This window comes from Camelus dromedarius, chromosome 19 (assembly GCF_036321535.1).
Source record: "Camelus dromedarius isolate mCamDro1 chromosome 19, mCamDro1.pat, whole genome shotgun sequence".
NCBI lineage: Eukaryota > Metazoa > Chordata > Mammalia > Artiodactyla > Camelidae > Camelus > Camelus dromedarius.
Window position 1 is genome coordinate 10,757,693 of NC_087454.1, and position 23,832 is coordinate 10,781,524.

General features: G+C 42.5%; 1 protein-coding gene across 5 annotated transcripts in view; it reads right to left on the bottom strand.

Annotated features, from left to right (window-relative positions):
* Positions 1-23,832, bottom strand: part of ATXN1 (ataxin 1) — a 356,661-nt gene that overhangs the window by 129,353 nt on the left and 203,476 nt on the right. For all 5 annotated transcript variants that reach the window (XM_064476223.1, XM_064476222.1, XM_064476225.1 and 2 more), the window contains one exon: positions 4,320-4,448. The gene's annotated coding sequence lies outside the window, so the exon portion shown is untranslated. The remainder of the gene's footprint in view (positions 1-4,319; positions 4,449-23,832) is intronic.

A 23,832-nucleotide genomic window follows, 5' to 3' on the forward strand; every position in this document is an offset into this window, starting at 1 on the left:
CCGCTCATTTATCTAATAGTAAAATCTCCCCTTCTCTTCTGACCTTGTTGTCTACTTCAGTTTTTTTGTTGTTTTTATGATAGCACTAGAGATTATTTTAAAAGAATATGGTATCACAGATGGCAAGTCTAAGAGGTACAAATTGACGGACACATACGGAAGTTCCCAAATCGCTCTTATTAGGGTGCGTATGGGTAATTCTCTGACTCTGGAGACTAGAGATTCAGCTCCCATTTTTCAAAGCTTATAAAGACAGCATAATGCTGTCTAAATAGGCACAGAGGTGTTTATTTCAGTCTTTCCACTTCTTCTGAGGATTAATGTCACTCCTACTCTCAGAGCGGTTACTCTGAAAAGTGGTTTGATAAACACAGAGAATTCAAGAAACCTTGATTCTTGCCATCCTCAAAAGCAACCAAAGCTCATGACTCCCTAAGAAAGCTTTGGTCAGTCACCCCCATCACACCACAGAGACATTGGATGGACTTCATTTGTATCAGCACACTGTTTTTTCATTTCAGACTGTGCATCAACCAAAAGTAAGGAAAATGAAAATGACGCTATTCAGTAAACGGGGAGTTTCCAGGCAGATTCGGCACTTCAAGTTTGTCTCCCACTTTTGAAATAAATGTAAATGTGGATGGTGCTAAAATGATGTGATTACAAGACACAACAGCACCACCTTTCACAAGGTCAGGGCAGGCTGCTCACAAATGACCCATAAAGCAAACCACTCAGATGGAAAAGGAGAGAAAATATACACGGTGCAGAATGTTTTTTTTTTTTAAGTATCAGAAAATCCCCCAACTCTACGGATTGTACAAAAAAGGGGGGGCACTTTATAGAAGTGTTTCCTTTCTCACATTTACTTAAACACATCACAGACAATTATCACCCACTTCTAGGGAAAAGACAAGGTCGTTTCTCCGCGCCACCCTCTCTACCTGACCAACCTACTATCAGATTCAAGCAATTCAGATCAGAACCATGTTTGTGGTCCTGTTCCTAATGGCTTAGGCCCACACCTGAGAAGCCCAGACATACATTTACTCTTTCCTTAGACAGTCACTCAACAAATATTTACTGAGTGCCCAGTACGGGCCAAGCAGCATTTTAGGTTTTGTGGACTTGCCAGGAATAGCAATAGTAATAATAATATCCCTGCTTTCATGGAGCTTGTGGTCTAGTTGAGGAGATGGACAATTAACAAATACATATATAATAGGTAAGGCGCTTAAAGGGAAAATAAGGTAGGCTGGAGGATACAGAAGGAGTGGAGTGGGTGCTGCTTTATAAAGGTCAGGGAAGGCCGCTTTGAAGAGGCAACTGGAGAAGTCCTACTTACAGAAGCAGAGAAGTTTTAGAAAGAAATAGAGCACATAAGCAAGGAGGCAGTGATCTAAGTAATAAATTTGAGTGAGTATGGAGGTGGACAGTTTTTAAAAAGTTAATTTCAAAAGCATCTCATATCCAATTTTCACAAAGACCAAGGAGTATGGATCCTAGACTTAAGTGACTCTAACTCTATTCTTGGAAAGCACTCAAATGAACACCTTTCAGTTGTCACCCGGTACCTGGAAGGGTCCTGCAGAAAGGGCAACGTGAGGGTGACATATAATTATTCTTTTTTTTTTTTAACCACAAGACTGTGCTCAATGTTTAAAAAGCACTTGTAAATTGAAGTTCTGCCAAATCACTGACTTTTAGAAGCTGAACAAGGTAAAATGAAGGTCCAATCTGCCTCATCCAAGGCTGGGACTTGAAGCAATGCTAGACACTTAGCAGAATCTTCAGAGCTCCTTTAACTCAACTTTCTCATGTTACTCATCATGAAATGGGTCCCCGGGGCTTTTGGGGGGCTTAAGGTTCTACAGTTAACTTCAGCATCATGTGTACAACCCAGGTCTCCTGACTCCTAAGGTCAGTTTTTCTTGCCACTCCTCTCCTGTAAGAGTTACAACACCTTAGAGACAGTTTGAGACACTTTCAGGAGTAAAAACCATCTGCTAGAAAGATGGTGGCAGATTTGAGAGGTGGTTAATGAGGACAGAGGAGAACTACAAAAGTAGTGAGTTTGGGGGGCAGTCTCTAAGAGCTTCTGAGAATGGACACCATTAATTCCGCTGCCATGATTATTACTCGAATGGTCATATACCCACTACCACATCCCCTCGTGCAAGCACACATTCTCTGAAAATCTCCTGCCTTCCCTACTATAATGGCACAGCCTTGGGGCACTCAGGACACCAAAGTAAGGGGAAAATATGAATTCAAAAACACACCAAGATTACAAAGGGTTATTAACTTCAAAATTTACTAAGAAAAACTGGAACCTGCCCCCTCCCCAAGCAAATACAATTTGGAAGAAAAAGTCTCTAGAGTTCAAAACAATTTAGCATTTTCTTCCTCTCTCTCAACCCACTCCATTTACAGAAGGATTTTAAAATGACTAAGTTGGCCATGTGGCATCTTAAGTTTACACTTCAGAACTTCTTTGAAAACCTCACTTAATGCTTGAGGTCTGGCATGGTATCACATGAGTAGTTCAAAGCAAAGATTAAATAAAAAAAAAAAAACAAAACAAAACACCAAAACATCATCAGATTCAAAGCAAAAGCCATCTTGATTATAATAACTGCACTGTTCTTTTAAATGTAACCTGAAACCTAAAGCATTTTTCCATAAGATACTTGTTTCCTAGGATTAAAACGCTAAAAAAAACAAACAAACAAACAAAAAACCCCAAAACAAAAAATCACCAGGAGTGCATTCTACCAGCTACCTGATTGGGAAATACCTTCTAAAAAGACAAAACAAAACACTGCTATTGCAGCACACAGCTCTAACAGGGTCCCCAAATTATGACTTAATACTGATAGAAACTCTTAGAATAAGATTTTTTTTTTTTTTTTTGGAAGATTAAAGTGTGTTACAAGATGCTCTGCTCCTAATGGGGATCCCAAACTAAGATGGCGACTTATCAGTAAACAAGAAGTGTGGAGCAACACACAGACTTATAAACCAACCTCATGGGCCTCAGGGACTTGCCCATCGTTTTGAAGTTACTTGACCTTGACCATAGGACCAGGAATAGAATTTACGTCGATAATTCCAGGAACTGTGTTTCCACCAAAACCAATGGGATCATACACACAAAAGGAATGCGCATGAAAATATCAACATTTCCCATCACCCATTTACTCAAGGCAATGAGACACTTTGAATTCAATAAGCTTATTTCAGTATGACTGTTCAGGCCTCAGGAAACATGGATAAATAGTCATATTTAAGACAAAGTTTTAGAAAATCAATTAAAAAATTCAGTGCAAATTTTTCTTTTCAATGGTAAATGCTTTTTCTCTCTGATATATTGCTTCATAATATTGTATGTTGTTCTTTCAAAATCATTTATGCAACTGGAAAAAAGCAAGTAATAAATGCCTGGGAAAGTTTCCTGACCGAATTAAGAAACTGAAAACTCAACGCAAAGTTATTTATATATATACACACATACATGTTTGTGGTGCTTAGTTTCCTGAAATTTGAAGGTAATACGTTCATAGGCCATCCTGGGTTTCCTGAAGCTGGACTCTTTCCTCCTCAAATCTCTTCTAAACTTTTGTTTTTATGACACAGTCTAGCAACGCGGTGAAATCTCTAGAAAGCAGCAGAGCTAGGCAAACCAGAAGTTCCGTGGAAGATAAGCATCTTGAAGCCCGCTGTGTTAGGATTCAATCCTGGAACCTAAAACTGCCCCTGAGGGATGACCAGCAGCTGCCACACCAAAACTACTCATTTCCAAACCCCAACTCAGCAGTCCGATAAAAAACCGACCCATTAGCCAATTTTGAATAAGAGAAACCCAGAACAGCTGACCGTCCTTGCATACCTTCGATTTTTGAAAGCCAGAAAAACATTGCATTCCGATCAAAACCTCTAGATAAATAAAATAACTGCAGGATGGAAATCCTGGTGGGTAATCCTCAGCCTGGAGGATTTTACCCTCCTACCCACCAGCCAAAAGGAACTGCTGTAGCCCAGTTTCAAGAGGCTGCTATGAACTTGATAGCATTTAACTGCCCCAGGAGAAAGGGCGTTCCTACACGGAAAGGATTTTTATTCAAAGGAGATAATGAGCAGCGCCCCATGGAAACTCAAAGTCAAGTTCACAGAAAATGAAAACAGAACCTCTCCCATAAAAAAACGAGGATCACCTAGAGCTAATGCTAAATACCCCCATCAGCACCCCAGCCCGCGCATCCAATGATTCACAAATCCTTGCAAGGCAAGCCCTGCGGACAGAGCTCTTGTTAACTTACAACATTCACTGTGCGCTGTTCACAGGTAGGCCCAGCCTCTCCTTCACCATGGAGACTTCCCCCGAGAAGCTGGAGCCCTCCTGGGCTCAGACGTGTCCTTTCTTCCTTTCACAGAGACAGGAGAAATCCCTAGCGTGGGAATGGAACAGAAAACAAAGGAAAAGGTGAATGCATCGTCAAATCCCTCGTTATCTCAACAGATGAAGTTCACGATCAATTAGACTGATAGATAATTCACCAAAGACCATTTTCCAGTACGCTTTGCTTAAAAAGGAAATGCAGTATTTTTGCTCTTGCCCCAGGAGACAGCCTGGTGAGGCCAAGCCTCTCCCCCATCACTCCCCCCACCCCAGAAAGTTGAAGCCAGTTCTGGGAGGCTTCAGATGCTATCCCAGCAGAGATGCAGACTTGCAACACGGCCTCAAAATAAGCCCTCTTGCAGGAAGGAGGGGGCTGGGATGATCACCTTTTGCCATTTTCATACCTCACTGGGTTGTTGGGAAGATCAGTAAGATCTCTCTGGCAAGCACTCACAGTTCCCGAGAAGAAAGGTGCCACGTAAACACAAAGTGTTATTAGTGATCAGGAGCCTGTTACTGAGCTCTGGAGCCAAAATTAAAAGCCAGCTTTGGCAAGGCAACCACAATCAACCATCCCCGCTCGGGGCACCCAAAGAGCCGAATGTTTCGCCTCCCACCGAGGATCAAAGGAAGCAGAAGACTGAAAATGGAGGCCTCTGGAATCTCAGGGAGAAAGAAAGGAAAGGCCTGGAGCAGGAAATGAAGAGGGAAGAAGGGATGAAAGCTGGTGAGAGGCGCGTGCAGGGACGTGATTATTCGGTCCACGCCACACGGCTCCCTGGGATGGCTGATTTGCAGCGCTGAGTGTGCCGGCCGTTTGCAGGGCTGTGAAATTTTCCACTTGGCCACCTGCCATGTCCAACCACCGACGACAGCACTTATACACACAGCGGCACACTGAGGCCCTGCTGAGAAGGGCTGGGTGATTTCTGTTGGTTGCATTTAAAGATCTGTTCATATCCTGATTGCATTTACTCTCAATATCTCATTAATATTTTCCACACCTCGATTTCTTGGTTTTTTTTTTTTCCCTCCTATAATACAGGGCCAGGAACAACTTTTCCTGGGCCAGTATCATTAAGGTATTTTGACTTGTGTATTCTTGAGAAGCATGCTTGAGGTACAAGAACTTACAGGAGCAGCTTTGGGGACAACAAGAAACACAGAATTTAAGTGCTGTGCTAGAATCTAGAATCAAATAAATCATCCACAAGTGCCAGTCATGTTTTCCTTTCAGAGTTATAAATGCACATTGAACAAAAATGGAAGTCTTGTATTAGCATTGTGGGTGTACTAATATTTTCGAGGGGAAAAAATGTGGTCTCCTACCTCACAAAAAAAAAAAAAAAAAAACCCAAGAGTCATACCAAATTTTAGATTTGGAACTGGCAGAACACTGACAAGTAGACCTCAAAGAAGGAAAAATATGGAGAGGAAAAAAACTAGGACAGAAGGGAGAAAGGAAGTGCCTGCTACTAATATAATTGACCATGACTTTTATAGTGAATACAGTTTACAAAGTGTCTTTTTAATTGAGGTATAATTGATATATAACATTACATTAGTCTCCAGGGTACAAAGTACTTTCTTATTAATTCATTCACTGGACAAATTTGTGTTTGGTGCTTCGTATCCACCAAGTCCTATGTTCATAATGGTGATCACAATAGACAAAGGACGATGATGCCTTTAAGGAGCTCATTGCCTCAAGAGAAACAGACATTAAAGAATCAGAGTACACTATTTTTAGCATATGCATAAAATGTGAAAATTGAATAGGCATCAAGAAGGAAAACTAAATACTGTGATTTGCAGTCATAATGGGGTACCTCATTTAGAGAGAGGGGCTTTTTTGAAAAAAGTGACACTTAAAAACAGGGAAGTAAAAAGATAAGCAGAAGTTAGCCAGACATCGAGTTTCCAGGTAGAGGAAACAGCCTGTGCATTATGTGATCTGACCAGAACTGTACAATTAACTTGTTATTTCATCATTTTTTTCTTTCCGGACCATTTCAACAGGGTCTCCTTGAACAAGAAATGAGTGACAGAACTGTTCTCAGAAACTTGAAATAAGAAATGATTCTTCTTTCCAAATGCAGGGCCATCAGAGCAACAGACACTAGGAGTTTCTGCTAGAGGAATGTCATTCAGTGCATGTTTTACACCTGATCCGACGGCAAAGCAAGACCCTGGCTTCCCAATGCAGCTTATGTCACCCCATCGTCACAGTGAAATAAAACGAAGCTCCCTCTTAACACCCACGTGCCACAGCTGGAGTTAAGAAAACCCTCCCTCAAAAGAGCTAAAAATAAATCATGTTACATGTAAAGTTCCGAAGAAGGAAAAAAAAAAACTTAATACCTTGTAGTACGTCTGAAATTTGCTGGCTTCCTTTTGATCATTATGATGTTTTTATTATTTCTCTTCTGGACCGAAATGGCATTTTTTTTTTTTTTTTTGCCCACTTTCGAGTGTCCTGGTAGCCTTCTCCTTTGGTTCCTGGTGTGGTACCTATTTATTTTCCCAGGTAAGCAGCAATGATACAAAGAAATAAAAAGCAATGGAAATGCTGTGTTCATCTGAAGTGTTTTCTGGTTCCCTATCATCCCAGAGCTGGTACCACTTAACTTTTCCACTAAGAAAAATCAGTAATTTGCTGCTTTCAACCTACAAAATGAAGGCATCCTCAGACAGGCTCATTCACGTTCTCCCATGAATGAAGTAAGCTTGAGAGTCTGTTTGAAGTGAATAAGCCAAACTTCTCTTTGAGTCTCTTTCCATTTGAGACATAGGATAAACTGTAACCTCTCCTGCATATTTGGTTTCTCATATAACCCAAAATATTAATAATCCTCCAAGTGCAAAGTCATGAAAAAGAAACCCTCCCTTCAACTTCGTAGTTTTGACAAACTTTAGCAAGCTCGGGAAGAAGAGAAAGAGCAAGAAGGAAAACTTTCTGAAGCCAAGTTGTCCAAAACCCCGCCGTCAGACCTGGGAAATTACACCGGGCTGACAGTCTCATCCTCTGTCCAGAGATGAAAGTGACACAATGCCAATTTCTCCTTCCCTTGACTGCCCACAGCGCTTACAGTCTCTACCACACATTCTGACCCCAGGTCCTTTCCAGTTCAGCACTCTGTTATATTGTCTTTTTATACTCCACTGGATTTAAGTCTTGAAGGCCCCAAAATTTTATAAGCTCCTTGATGAAAGAAATCCTGCCATGGCCTTCTTTTGCAGCCTCTTAACAGTGTCGAGGAGAAGAGCCTGAATTTAAATGATCCAAATCCAAAACCAGTTCTACGACGTAACACTTACTCCTAAGGAAGCACTACTCTGCAGCTGTAATTTAAGCCCTTCCCACTCTTCTCTGTCCTCCAGGGGTTTGGAGGTCCTATGTGCCTATCATCCAAATGACAGCCCTGCATGAACTCGAGAACAATTAAGTGAAAACTTAGCCTTCTCTGTTCTGTTCTTCCAATCCATTACATTTTTAGTCACTAATGGCTTTTGAACAGTTGCCATGTCCTTTCAAGATTTACAACCCCCTCCGCTGCCACCAGGAGCTTTCATCCTTGATTCTCCCAGCTTTACAAAAGCCACTAGTAAGGAAACCCTGGTGGCATGCAGAGAGGAGACATGGATGCTCTGAGGCACTGGCTCTCGAACTGGAACTGCCATCAGAAACACCTGGGGGTCTTGTGAAACCACATTGCTGGGCCCTACCCCCAGAATTTCTGATCCAGTGGGTGTGGGGTGGGGCCAGAGAACTCATATTTCTATCAAGTCCCTAGGTGATGCTCAAAGGGACCAGACTCTGAGAACCACTGTTCTGTCAATTACACAGCCAGACAGAGGCTAAGGGTCTTTTGAGTATATTTAACTACTGTAAGATGCATTGGCAGGAATGATACCTGTTCATTCCAAAGAAGTGACAAATGACCAAACAACCCAAAAAGCCCGCACCACTTTATAATCTGGGAAAACTTTTTGTGGCTCTTTGTCTCCTACTGGCACCAGGTCCTGTTGGGGTCAACTCTGCCTTCTGTCCCTCCTTCAATCTCTGTCCCACCCTCACCAAAAACAACTTCTCAGCCTACAAACATACTCAGTCATTACTACCCTTGAAAGACCTTCCTCGGACCCAGATACATTTCCAAATGGCTGTCACCTCTCTCCTGTTCACCATAAAACATGTTAAAAAAGAAAAAAAAGTACTATACATTCAGCGCCAGTATTTCATCGGGTACATCTTAAACCCTTAGAGTTTGATTTCAACACTTTCTTTTTAAGTGAACTTGCTTCTCTTTCAAAGCTCAGGAATGGCTTCCTGTCTTCTAAACGCAGTGGCCCTTTCCTAACTGACTCTCTTAGAATATTTGATAAAGTAGTTCCTTCAATTTTTTTCTTTTCTTTAGTGGACCAGCATTTTTGCCTGAACAGCATCTTTTTTGGAACAATTTCTCCCCCATTTTCCTCGTTATTTGGTCTGAGCTGAATTTGTGCCTTGGGTCCAAAGGTGGGCATATGAGCTCGGCCCAGAGAATCAGAATACATACCCCTCTCGCCACAATGACTGACGTAGGGACAGGCATGTAACCAAAGCCACGCCAATCAAATCTCAGACTGGCTGGGACTAAGGAAAGCGGTGTCCTCTCCATGGAAGCATGGTCTACTAAGAACTACTTCTACCACCTTGTGAGGAAAGCCCACACAAGAATGATGCTTGACAGCAGGGAACAAGGCTGAACGACAGGACGTCTGAGTCCTGACGACTGTGAGGTCCCTTGGACCCAGCCATGCCAAAAGTTAGATTCGCCCCTAAATTTTTTAGCTATGTTGTATCAGACAAAATTCTAAAGTGGTCTCCAAATTGCCCTGTCCCCTAGTGCACACACACCCTCTCCTAGTTATCGCATCAAACACCACCTGGTGCTGCTGCTGAGTAGGGATGCTGCAGATAAAATTAAGGCCCTAAATGAATTGATCTTAAAATGGAACACTTATCCTTTGGTGGGGCTGACCTAATTAGGTGAGTCCTTCAAAGGGACAGACTTTTCCAGGAATGAGATTCAAAACATGAAGGAACATATTGGGGTGGGGGGTGGAGTTCCACGTGCCGGGGAAGTGGAGATGGACACCAGGGGCTGAGAGTGGAGCCCATCCCATAATCAGCAGAAACAGAACAAAGGCCTCAGTCCTACAACCACAAGAACACAAAGTCTACCAATAACCACATGAGCTTGAAAAAGGACTGCAAGCTGCAGATGAGAACGCAGCCCAGCTAACACCTTGATTTCAGCCTTAGGAAACCCTGAGTGGAGAATCCAGCTAAGCTGAGGCTAGACTTTTGGGCTGCAGAAACAGTGAGACAACATGATTTAAGCCAGCAGGGTTATGATAATCTGCTCAACAGCAACAGAAAATGAATACGCATGTGATACAAACGATCTTCCACTCCATCTTTTTTTTTTTTTTTTTTTTGCTTAAATCACTTCAACTTTTGCCTCTTGCAACCACAATCTCCTAGTAGTCTTGATTCCTGAGACAGTGCTCTGCAGGTGTTCCTTACATCACTCTGCTGCTCCTCTTTCTTGGCTTTTATGTCTTCCTGTTATTCCTTCTAACCCTAGGATATGTACTCCCCAAGGTTACATGCTCAATTCTGTTTCCATAATAATTTCCTTGAATTCTATATGGTTCTTACATCTGTATCCTGGACCCTGGCATCTCCCCCAACAAGCTGCTGGATATATGCGATACAAATAAATTATGTCTACTTCCATTTCCCCCACCAAACCAGTCCTCCTCTTTTATTTCTGACTCATGTTAATAGCACCATGGTCGTCTCCTCTTTCTCCCTCAGTCCATCACTTGTCACGTCCTGTTAGGTGCGCGCTCTATCCCCATGCTGCTACACCAGTTCAGACTCTGTTCCTCCCACTGCAGCCTGCTAACTGGTCCTCTTGCCCTCAGCACTCTCCCTGAAACCATGTGAGCCATCCCTGCTGGCTCCTAGAATAGATTGTACAATTTCTCCAGGCCATACCCTCATGGGTTCCTGCAGCTTGTAAAATCTTCTAAAATCTGATGCTTCAGACCCTCACAACTTGTCCCCAACGAGCTTTACCAACTTCATTTCCCACTTCTCCCCTTATGCACGTTGTACCAGCCAAACCAAGCTTCTCTCTTCATCTCCGAGAGCTCCCATTTCTACTCTACGTGCTAAAAGTCAAGCCAACCGCACCAAGCCCTGCTCAAATCCTACTTTTTCCATCACTCTCTTTCATTATAATAACCTACACCACAACTTTCTCAATCAAAAGGACTTTTTCTTTTCTTTTCTTTTTTTTGATGTGAACTCCTGTGGTTTTTATTCCTTTTCCTTAGGGTACTAATCCTTTTATTCCTTATCCTAAACCAGGCACCCTTTCCCCAGACAGAGTGCAGTAAACTCTATGAACGCAGGGTCGGCGTCCATCTGCTTCTTGTTGAGCCTCATTGTGCTTTCGCTGATAGTAACCCTTTGATAAATACGTGCTGATTCACTGAGACTGTGGGATTTTCCCTTCACTCTGACTTGTTCTCAAATCTCTTACTCTGTGGTTCTTAAAACAGGAGGGTTCCCTTTCTGGTGACTTGGAGAAAAATCATTACAACATGAGCCAATACAGGAACTGCTCAGTCAGTTGACACCAGGACCTGGAAGAGCCTCTTTTTCCAACTCAGGACTGAAGCTGCCTCTTCCTATTTTCTTTCTGAGGGAGAGAGAGGAGCAGTCAGGGCTGCGGGTGAGCTCAGCCCAGCGGGTCCGGAGCCTCCGTCTCCACCCAGCAGAGCTCCCCTTCCCCAGGAGCGGTAGCGGTGGCGGCGGCAGCGCACAAGGCCCCTGGGAGTCCGGGTGTCCAGTCAGATTTCAAGAAGAGCTGGAGGGACCTGGCAAGCGGAATGAAGCCCAAACCCAAGGTATTCTGAAGACGATGGATTCGATCATCCTCTCATCCCATCCCTCTTCTCTTCCATCAGCCATCTGATGATCTCTGTGACTTACTCCTTGTAAAATCGTTTTTCCAATATGGCAGTTCTTGGCTGTCTAGCATGTACTCGGGCCATTTTCTACCGATATTAACTGGTCTGTGCTTAGGTAATTAAAAACTAAAATTAGTTGTCTGCCTAAAGAACGCATAACCAGAGAGAGAAGTATGCTGGAAAAAATCCTACTCTCAAACTTTAAAACAATTATAATTCATGTTGCTCCATGCCTCTGCTTCCTGTGGATGAACACAGCTTATGACATAAAGGTAAGGCTTTATCCACACATGTACAGACCTGCAGGTGTCTGTGTGCTGGCTGTACCTCCTTACTGGTATAAAGCAAAGTTTGCTAAGAAATCTAATGCTGCACCCCAAGAAAAGTACGTCTGCATATCAAGAAAAAAAAATACTATGAGAAACACCCCATCTGCATGGAGTAGCCACAGAATGACGTCTCCAGGAAATTGTGATTTTTAAAGACCAAGATGGCATGTGGTTCTTATCGACAATTTCTCCCGGCCTCATGTGTTTAATACTCAGCTTCCAAATGGGGTTGCAGAAGCCCAAGAGAAGGCACTGTGGCCCAGGAGACAGAACACTCAGGGTGCAGAAGTGTGGAGACCCATCTCCTGGGTTCCAAGGCCCTTTCGGGCTGCCAGGAGTCACCACACACCTTCTCCCCGGAGGAGAGCCGTGGTCACGCTCGCTGGAGAAGGTCACTGATCAGTCTGCATGCGTGCCTGGTGAAAACGGGAGAGGCGGGGGCAGAGGCTGTGCTCCATGCCTCGATCATTTACGAAGTGTTTATAAGTCCTGAGCTGCTATGGTCCATGACAGGACTCCCCTGACTTTACGTTTGCCCTCCTTTCTATAACAGAGTTAGCAAAACTCCTAGGATTACATATGTCCCTCTCACTCTCTTTTTGCTGGAATATTAGGAGTTACAGGATAGTATTCTCAAGTATTTCATTGGCCTGACTTCACAAAGTACCAAATGGTGAGTCAAAGTAAAATGACAAGTCAGAATTCACATACACCCCGCTCACCCCCCAAACCCAGCCACATCCTCCTGGACAGATACAATTACCAGAATTCACCAAAGGTATTAAAAGCAGAACTTTGGAACCATCCTATCAAAACCACAACTTCCTTTCCATTTATTACTACATAAAAGCACGGCTACACCCGGGACCTCCAACCATGCTTTAAAGTTACATTATCGTTAACGTGATTAAAGGCTACTCAGTGGTTTTTGAAGAACAGAATTATGTCCCAAAATTCAAAATCAGCAACCATTGTAACTATCCAACTTTGTATATTTGGACCAACAGGATTTCCATAATTATATTAAATCAACCTCATCTGTCTTTTCTTTTTTTGTCTGTTTTGTTAAATTAAAAGGCACAAAAATATAACAACTCTATATTTTAACCTTTTTTTTTTTTTAACACTATTCCAGGTAGCTGCCCCCTTGTTGAAATATCACAACTTTCTGATGCAATCAGAGCAAAAGTATTACAAGACAAAGGCACTATTGAAAACTTCTCTTCTTTGGAAGGAGGCTTAAGAACACTACCCTAGCTTAAAACTGAGATTTCAATGGTCTCAGCTGTGAACACCAAGTAATAGAAATGCCACTTGGCATTAAGTCTAGGGATTACCTGTTGAAACACCAAAGGCAGGGAGACTTTGATGTGAGTTACGTGGTGCCGGGAAAGTACCAAGAAATACAACTCTTCCTTTTCTATGAAGGTGGAGTGGAAGAGCTGATACCGTGTTCGAAGCAGAGATCCGTTGTGTGGAGGGTGGGAGGAGACGGGATCGGGGAGGGAGGCTGGGAGCAGGCACAAGCACATGCCTGCTCGAGCCAGATACAAGTAATGCGGTACCTCCTGTTCCACTTGCCATAGCATTTTAAGCTCAAATTAAAGGTCATATCAACTACTACTTTCGGAGCAAAGGACCCCAGCAAGCTACAGAGCCAGCTGGCCTTCAGAGTCCTGAAACTCAATTAAAGCATGGATGACGGGGCATGGGGCGGGGGTATAGGTCACTGATAGAGCACGTGCTTAGCAGGCATGAGGTCCTGGGTTCAATCCCCAGTACCCCCACTGAAATAAACAGTAAGTAAACCTAATTACCTCTCCCACCAAAAAAAAAAAATAATAAATTTTAAAAACTACAAAAAAAATACTTGATGATCATGTTTCATTAAAAATTGCAAGGAATTTCCTCCCATACAGAGCATCTTAAAAGTTTCCTCCATCGCTTTAGAATTAGCACCATGTCTCTCCCACCCCTCTGGAGCACATATTCCAGGGAGGTACCCCCATCCCTATCAGAAGAATAGGCTTTGTCCCTGCACCTTCGTCTTCCAGGGTTAGGGGCCGATATTAACATCGTGGCTCGGGATTCTCAAACTCAGAACTCCTCACACATCAAAAGAAGAGAAAAAAACCTCTCGCTCCTTAATTGTTTTGTCGAATAAGCTCTCTAAAGTTCATTTTTGTTACCTTTTTCAGGCAAAATAAGAGACCTCTTACAAAAATTCTATTGCTAAAACAATGGAATTCTCCTGGGAATGACTTCGTTATGGAAATGAAGTGACAGCTTCTTTTATCTAGCCAGGCAGAAAGTCTGCATTTATAAAAGGCATTCAGAGCACTCAAGTGCTGTGTGTGGGAGGACAGAAAGTGCTATTTTTAATTCAGATTGCAGCATTCCTCCCATACAGGTCTTTCAGTATAATCATAATCATAATAACACTGATCTAAAAAGAAAAAAAAAAGATTCCCATTTCTGCTGACCCCAGCAGAAAAAGAGGGAGGGGGAAAAAAGAAATAAATTAAGAGAATGATGAACACAGCTTCCTTCCACTTTAGGACCACTCTGTAGGCTTAGAGATCAATCTGGCTATCAGAGTTGACAATTATCCAGAATTAAAAGGACTTAAGGTCTGCGAGTAACAGCATTACACCTCCTCACCCAACTTTACATTTTTGTACGGATGACTCTCACTGTGCTGAGTTTGCAGGAATCACCTGGGCCCAGGAGGAAGGGCGGTGAGGGTTCTCCCATCTGTCCCCAAGAGCTCACATTCCATGGTGATGCCACAATAGATGAGTCCAACTGCCACACTGGAAACCCAATTTCAAATTTTATAGAAGGCCTCCTGGATAAAGCAAGAGGCACCTGAACTTGGAAAGCAGCTCTTTTGCCCATTTCTGTCCCCCTCTAACCTTAAAAGAACCTAATTATAGGAATGAGATCACTAAGCAATTAAAATTAACTCCTGACTTATGCTCTCCTGAATGCACACCACGTCTTGCCTAACCTGTTGATTCGTTACATAGATAAAAAAGAATTAAGAATTATGTAGTTAAAGAATGATCAGCTTTCTACCCCAACAGCCCTATAGCAATCCTGCAGGCAGATCATACCGGCAGGGAAACATCTGAAGAGAGTCAGCCAGCCTGCATGCATGCAGTGGAGAAGGATGCAGAACCCCACCTCCTGCCTTGATGATTCACTGAGATCCTTCCCATTTTTTCTCTTTAAAAACTGTTACGGAGGCTGAGCAGAATCACCAGAGCTGGTCTCTGGACATGGGTCCACCTTCTCCCCAGATAGCTGGCTTTTCTGATTGAGGCATCTTTCCTTTCTACTGACACTTGCCTCTTAAATGATTGCTTTTTGAGTGGTGAGCAGGCGAACCTGAACTCAGTAACAAGTGCTGTGTGGGCAGATGCAGAACTTTCCGGGTCAGGTGTGGCATCTGCAGGTGGATGTTTCCCGTGGCTGCCATGTTTACACTGGCTCAGTTGAGGACTGGAGCCTGAGTGATGAGTGAAGTGCTGGTGAGGAAGTGAGACCAGAGCAGACGACTCTTTGCAGAAGTTGACATTGGAGGAAAAAAGGTATAGGAAGAGAGTGGAAATTACAAAGATAACTGATGGAACAAGACCCTTTAGTAATGGCTAAGTGATTGGTTTAAGACCCAAAGTGCAGGATTATAGAACAGATGGGGTCACATGCTATTTTTCAATTGAGGTAAAATTCACATTACATAAAAATTTGCCATTTTAATCATCTTTAAACACATTCAGTGGTTTCTTAAATCACATTCATGATGTTGTGCAACCATCATGATGATCTAATTCCAGATTTTCACGTTTCCCCAAAGAAACACCATACCCATTAAACAGTCTCTCCCCGTTCCCTCCTCCTCTCAGCCCGACAACCACTCATCTGCTTTCTGTCTCTCTGGACTGACCTATTCTGGATGATGCATATAAATGGAATCATACAACACGTGGCCTTTTGTGTCTGGCTTCTGTCACTTAGCGTGATGTTTCCAGGGTTCATCCATGCTGGATCAGTACTTCATTCCTTTTTTTGGCTGAATATTGGCTCCAGTGCATGCATATACCATGTTCTGTTTATTCATTCATCAATTGACAAATACTCCAGTTGTGTCCACTTTTTGGCCATTATGAAGAATGCTGCTATGAACATTCTTGTGTATGTTTTTGTTTCAATGCCTGCTTTCAGTTCTCCTGGATATATACCTAGGAGTGGAACTGCTGGGTCATATGGTAATTCCATGTTTAACAGTTTTGAAGAACTGTCAAGCTATTTTCCACAGTGGCTACATCATTTGAAAGCAACGTGTGAGGGTTCTGACTTCTCCAAAGCCTTGCCAACAGTTGTTATTTTCCTAGTTTTTTTTTATTATGGTCGTCCTAATGGACACGAAGTGGTATCTCATCATGGTTTTGATTTGCATTTCCCTAACCACTGAAGATGCTGAGTATCTTTTTATGCTTACTAACCATTTAAATCTCTTCTTTGGAAGAATGTCTTCAAGTCCTTTGTCCATTTAAAAACTGAGTTGTCTTTTGGTTGTGCAGTTCTAAGAGTTCCTTACATATTCCAGAAACTAGACACTTATCAGTTACATGATTTGCAAAAATTTTCTCCCATTCCATGAATTGTCTTTTCACTTTCTTGACAGTGTCCTTTGATTCACAAGAGTTTTTGATTTTGATGGAGTCCAATTCATGTATTTTTTCTTTTGTTGTTTGTGCTTTTAATGTCATATCTAAGAATCCATTGCCAAATCCACAGTCACAAAGATTTAATCCTATGTTTTCTTCTAAGAGTTTTAGTTTAGCCCTTCCACTAAGGTTGCTGATCCATTTTAATTTTTTTGTATAAGGCATGAGGGGTCCAACTTCATTCTTCTGCATGTGTCCAATGTGTCTTTTCCAGCTCTTCCAGCACCATTTGTTGAAGAGAGGTCAGAGAGATTTTGAATATGGAGTGATTCTAGTTCATTTTTTGAAGTTTTTAAAAAAATACATCATTTTGCAAATTAACTGACTTTTGGTTACAGTGAATACCACTGAATAAACTTTTTTCCCTCATCCCACATTTTGAAGACGTAGCAAGTTTTCAAGCATCTTCACCCACCGGGGCCATACTCCTGAGCTTTCAGGGAAGTCAACCAGCTCTTGGGTGACGCTTTTGCAAGGACTAATTTCCAAAAGCAACAAGCAGTTTGAAATTGCTGGGTTTTCCTGTGTTTTCATTCCATTTGTTTCCATGTTTCTTCCACTCTAGTGAGATGCTCTTGTCCTCAGCTTTCTAGAGACCTCTGATCTGTTCCCACACCAAGACCCATCTATTAATATTGGCTCTTTGCAAAGAACTTAATAACCTAATTCATACTAAGTCAGACATATACTTTTAGCAAGATGCTTAAGTCCTTGTTTTATTTAATCAAAATGAATAAAGTACAGGTTGCAGAATTCCAGGTATCACCCTTCCAGCCCCTGGAAGAACTGGAGACTTTCAAATCCCCCTAAAGCATCATTTCTCAAACTTGGCTGTGCTGTGATCACCTGGAGAGCTTTAAAAATACTGCTGCCTGGGATCCACCTACAGAGATCCTCCCTTAACTGGTCTGGGGTGCAGCCCAGGCAACGGGATTCTAATGTGCAGGCAAGCGGGGAGCCAGCTCCCTACAGTCAGGCATCAGAGTTTGCTACTAACTCCTCCGGGGCTCAAAGCCCGTTCTTCCTGCCACCACCCACCCCTGGCAGGCAGTTAAGGATGTACATTCATCCACTTTTTTTTTTAAGTTTTATAATTTAAGATTAAAACTAACAAAATCTGAGTTCTCTATATGAGTTCTCCTTTCATCTTCCCCCAAAAGCCTGGGAAGGGAGGTTTATTATTTCCAATGAGCACTGAGGACTCAAATTCAGAGACTAAGAAACAGCTCCAGATCAGAAAATCTGGAAAGTGGCAGAGAAGAGATTTCAATGCAAGTGTTCCAACCCCAAAGTCTGTATCACTTATACTGTCTCCCTCAGTAATTTTAAAAGAGCCAAAAGTTATGAATATGGTCATGTAATCTGGTACCCAGGCCCACAGGGGAAACAACTTTCCACCTTTCATCCAGCACCCTGCCTGGGGAATATAACACTCACTGAAAAGAATGGCGGGCACTGCCCTGGTTATTTACTGTTCTTTCTCTCTATTGTCTGTTCCTGGCCGTGTGTAGGGGGGTGTGGGTGTGGGTGGGTGGGTGGGGGGTGTCTGAGTGTGTGCCCATACAAGGGAAGTGAGCCTCCAGGGTCTATCTGAATTCAGGAAGGTGTGACATGACTCCAAAAATGTAGCTGGTTAAGGGTTTTCAGAGATGGGGGAACAGGCATTCTTTCCAGTGTGCGGTGAGACTAGCAACAGGCCACAGAACACCTTTATTGCAGTACAAAAGTAACAGACACCGAGGACACTTAACATTTATTCACCTGTGATTTTAATCTGATGCCTAAATATGATTACAAAGACCCATCAGCTGAAAACAGCAAGACTCAAGGATACCAGGCAAAACTTCCAATACTTAAATAGCCAGACTCTTGCAGTAGAGTCTTGAATCACCTTGCCTGCCGAAGTTACGGGGCACATTAACAAGCCTTTCCACAAGAGCGGAAGAGTAGAAGTGAGTGAGAATTGGTAAAACAGGTTGGTTATGGAGGAAGAAGCTGGGAAGTGAGTGTCAAGTCATTTTTAATTCTTCCTTCCAACTGGTGCACTCAGATGTGTGGGTGTATGCATGCATGTGTACATGTGCACACACAGCAGCCTTGAAGGAAAAATACATTTCAGTCCTGTCATTTTTCACGGGCTTAACTTACTCATCCTTTCAACTAGGGGCAGTGGGCTGTGATGCTGTTTTTCTGTATCTGTGTGTTACCACATAAGGAAACTGGAGAATTTCTATACAATAGATTCGGGAGCTGGAAAGGAATAAGAATTTGCTGGAGGTTTTCTTAGGCCAGTGTCAGAAGCTGGTTAGATGAGAAGAGTTTTCACAAGTGGGAGTCGTTCCTGCTTGTCTCTTAATTGTAGAGAGCCTGTCAACTTTCTTCCCATCGTGCCCAGACTTTACTCTTCAAAATCATTCTCGGTGTGCTCTGAATTGCTGTACTTTTAAGCTAACTACTTCTCAAAGTGCTGTTTAAAAACTGACATCTTCAACCACGTTCTGGGCTTAGAATGTATCTAAATTTGCAAAGTCTCATTGGCTCTTATGAGAATGCTACTTAAAAAAAAATAAAAAAGATAACACTTGACAGCCAATCTCTTGAAAATGATCTGTGCAGAAATTGTGTTCAAATTACTTTATATCAAGAGATTTAAGAGAAAATGTGGTTTTCTTTGTAATAGGCTAAAAATAATGATATCCTTTATCTTCAACTGAACATGTACGTATGTTGTATAAGCTGTTGCGTTTAAACAAATTGAAAAACAGTAGGATTCTGGCTAAAGTCCATAAAGAAACAAAACTTGCTCAGAACATCATTTTAAGCATTAAAAAGTACCATTAACTATTATTTTCCACAAAGTTCAATCCTACATACAGAATCAGAGCTGTCAACCAGGTCCAAGGCATCACATTATAAAAGCTACTATCTCAACAGACAGGAAACTCAGAAAAAAAACCACGATCACAGTACAATTTTACATAAGGAAAAAGAGAATAAGGGGAAAAGGTAGTTCGTATTTCTATGAATTCCTTTTGAGTTACTGGGAAGTATGTTATTTAAATTCACCCCTATGGCAACAGTACACAAGTCATGTCCCTTAAATAATTCCCACTGAACATTCTATTGGATGTTCACCACATGCCAAGTGCTGTGAGGTGAGGTCCAGAAATGGATAAAACACGCTCATGACTTTGAATGCTGAATACTGATTTTTAAAACACAAAACTAATTGTCACCAACTCTAATGATTTTTAGTGATTCCTCATCACCAACAACAGTGATTTTCAAATGTGTTTTTCTTTTCACCCAGACCCTTGCCTTCAAATGGCATCTTATATAGACACCTAAAACATAAAATAAATGAAGCTGAGGCTATTCACATTGAATTATTGGTTTCTCCATCCCCTCCCCACCCCCCATCACCACTATGGACTTCTGGAGGCAGCCCCATGGGAGTTCAGGGGGCTTTGAGAAATCCTGAGGCCACTGGAGAATGTGGTCTGAGAAGTCTGAGCCCCTTAACATGGTGTAAGGGACTCTCTACACCTTGCTCCTTTATGTCACAGCCTTATGAGCTCACCAACCCACCAGCCACACGACACATCAAGTTATCAATAATGGCGCACCGTTTCCTGCATGCATTATGCACCACAATGTTTATTCCCCATGCTTTGTCCACGTGTCCCTCAGCAGGTGAGCCCTTCACATCCCTCACCTACATGAGTGCCAGAACATCCCATAACTCGGCACAGCTGGATACTGTCTTAACTCCATACACACATTCATTTCTCCCTCACCATGATGGGTGGTAGTTATTGTCTACATGGCATTCATATAAACTAGCTTGTAAATAGGTCAAGGACAGAGTATACTGCATTTACAACGGCACAATACAATTTAGCGCAGGTCCTGGCATATAATAAGGGCTTCATAAAGGCTTGTTGAGTGAATAAATGAAGACGGACGGTTGGATGAATGACATGGCTTGAACCATTTTCATCAAACCCATGGAAAATATTTACATAAGAATACATATACATACACAGGTACACACATTTTTTTTAAATTGTGGCAAAATATACAGAGCATAAAATTTACCACATTGGCCTTTTTTAAGTGCACAGTTCAGTGGCACTTAAAAGTACATTCACACTGTTGTGCAATCATCACCACCATCATCCACCTCCAGAACTCTTTTCATTTTGCAAAACCGAAATTCGGTAAATACGTTGTAAAAAAAAAAATCTTAATAATGTAGTTCAATGAGCTTCGGTGTGGAATACCTGGCTTCTTCACTTCCCCTTCGCCCCACCTGCTGTCTATCTCACGCCTTCTCATCCACACTTGGGACCTTCCTTAGTGAGAAATGTGGTCACTGTGGTTGAGATGGATGGTCAATGAAACTCCTAGCGACCAGCTTAGCTACCAGCTAGCAGTTTAGGCGGCTAGAAATGAATTTTCTGGATTTCTTTCTTAAGCCCTCACTTATCTCTATCAACAAGAACTGTTAGGAGTCAGCTTTCACCCCAGGACTGGTTGGGGCTTCACGGAAAGCACACCTTTGAGGAGCAGACGTGTGTAAGAGAGCTTGTGTCTAACACCCATGGCTTATATGTGATGTCCATGTGATTTTTTCCTATATTTTAATGTTTCTGAACTTAGGACTTGTTTTTATCTCATTAGCACATAAAAAAGTGATAGCATTTCTTTTATTTCCCCAGGAGACTAATCATTAAATCAATGGTGCATCTTATCAGCGGATCAGAGAAATGAAAGCTGGTACCATATTTGTACAGAAAGACTTTTAGTTTAAAACGTTTGCATATCACGATCACATTTTCAGTCTTACACTCAGAGGACTGTAAAGTTAAGTCAAGTAAAGGACTTTAAAAGGGTGACAAGTCATTCTGGTGGCCGGTAGAGGCTGGCAGAGGGCAGCGGGTGACCTGGATGCCAGGCTGGGATCCGATGCTAACTGCTACCCCATATGAGTCCCCTCTGCTCTGGCCTCGGGTCCATCACGTGTAAATCACATCGTGTAAATGAAAATTCAAACAGGATGAAGCTATTCCTGCCCTTCTTCCTGCACCGGCAACCAGCAGCTCTCTGACTTTGCCACGAGTCCGCATGGGGAAGGGCTGAAGCACCAAGCAGCCTGCTGCGCACGGCTGGTTGGGGTCCAGCTACTAGCAAGAGCCCCCCTGCTTCCACTTTTGTAGCTCCTGTAGCTCTAGCTCTGTTTTCCAGCCTGGATCACTGCTACTGCTTTCCACTTCGTATCAGCTTCCTACGTCCTCCCTCCGGGGAACCCAGACACTGAGCGAGGGGCCAAAACTCAGCCAGGCACAATCCCACGTTCGCCCTCTCGGCTGTGGTCAGCCTGTCAACGCCCATCAGGCTGGCAACCAGCCCTCATTTGGAAGAGGGCAACGCGTCCACACCGGTAACCCAGATGTCAGCCTTCTTGCCTAGAGTATGCCTGTCAATTGTCACGCTGAACCAACCAGCACCATAAACCCCCAGACTTTATTTTTACCCCAAATTAACTAAACAGTGTGAAAAAGGTCCCTGCTGGGTGTTCCTTGGGTGCTGGTATCAGTACTGTTTCTGAGTTTCTATCAGTAGGTCAGGCTGGACACCCCAAACCTTTAAAAGTTAACGAGGGAAGGAACGCCTGAGGGCTTCGTAGGGAAGGGTAACTCCATCGGCCACCTACTAAAGTGGAAAGTTAAATACAGTGATGAGACCTGGAGATTTCCCCTTCCCAAAGGGGGGGGGCAGATTTAATACAAACACAAGCCAGATTTGCTGAAAAAGCAGTCTCTGTTCCCCAACAAAACTGCGGTTGACTGTTTGCAGAGTACTTACATTTCCTGAATCAAGGTACCATAACCGACCTGTGTGCACTGTCACGAGGCCCTTATTCCAAAAGCACATCCAGGGAGAGAGCAAATTAGGGTCTCAGTGATAAGCTAAGATGATTGGGAACATATACTCCTGAGCTTCTATCCTTTAAACATTTACGTAATTTTAGTGTTGTTTCACTGGTCAGATGAAGGGAGTTAGGAAAAAATCTCTGCTTTGTCATAAAAGCCCCCACGTAGCCAGGCAGGGTGAATGATGTCCCAGAGGAGGGTGCACTGTCCCGTTTCCTCCCGTAGGAAATCATCCTCTTTTTGTGATTCTGCTTTTCACTTCATCTGCGGGACGGTGCCTCCTCCCAGGCTGAGAGCGTCAGGGTTTTGGCAGGGAACTGACTGAAAAATCTTGGCACGGGGTTTACTATAAGCTGAGTTACACAGGAATGGAAGAGCACTGGAAGCCTTGGGAAAACGAGAAATATCTCCAGGGTAACAGAGAGGTTTGGCCTTTTAGCTGATTTGTTTTCATTCGTTCACATCGTTTGGGTGACTGCAAGCAGGCAGTATCACTTCAAGTTTATTATTTTATTAAGTACCAAGTCCGATGAAGAAAGTGTTTTAAGGAAGATGGTCATTTGGGGATTCTAAGGATTTTTCTCTAGAGTGGCTTTATTTAATATTTTTACACGAGCAAAGCTGATCCCCTCCCCCACCTTTTTAATTTCCAGAAAATAAGACATTTCTGTGTAGGTCAGGCCACCAAGCAGGAGTTCAGAAAAGGACGGTTTTAGCCTTAATTCTTCCCCTCACTCCTAATTTAATGGTAGCCAACATATTTCGATTCTCTGGAAAACAGAATCTGTTTGTACACTGAGTTCAAGAATCTTGATGTTTTGCTCAGAAATGTTAGGACGACTGATGAGTTAATGCCAGTAAATCACTTTGCAATTCCCTGGTCAAAGACGCGAGACCACGATTACTTGTTTTAGTGGAGTCTAAGTGATGAACTTGGTCTAGCAGGTCTAAGTAGGATACAAAACTTGGAGGTAAGAGAAATAAAAATTTTGCAGGTCTTACTTTTACCTAATTCCCTGCTATGCTAAGAAAGTAAAGGGCATGTCCATGATTATTGATAACATCACTCAATATCATGTAATAAACTGATACAGCTAAAAATAAACACAAGGAGGGATGGACAGGCAAATGGCCAGCTAGAAACCAAACCCATATACTCCTACCAAGTTATATATTAAGGCTGCTTCTTTAGAACCCTCTTTTCCTTACCCAGCTTACCACTGCAGAAACAGATCGTCATGCTTTGAGACTCAGAATGTAATGGAATTTCTGAATCAAACCTATGAGATTTTTGGTTAAGAATGTGATAGATGTTTGTCCAATTTTTGAAGTAAGACAAATCTTAAGTTTAATATTTTTGCTATTCTTTCCTCTGCTGCCTAAAGTGATTTTAAAAAGTGTTCCTA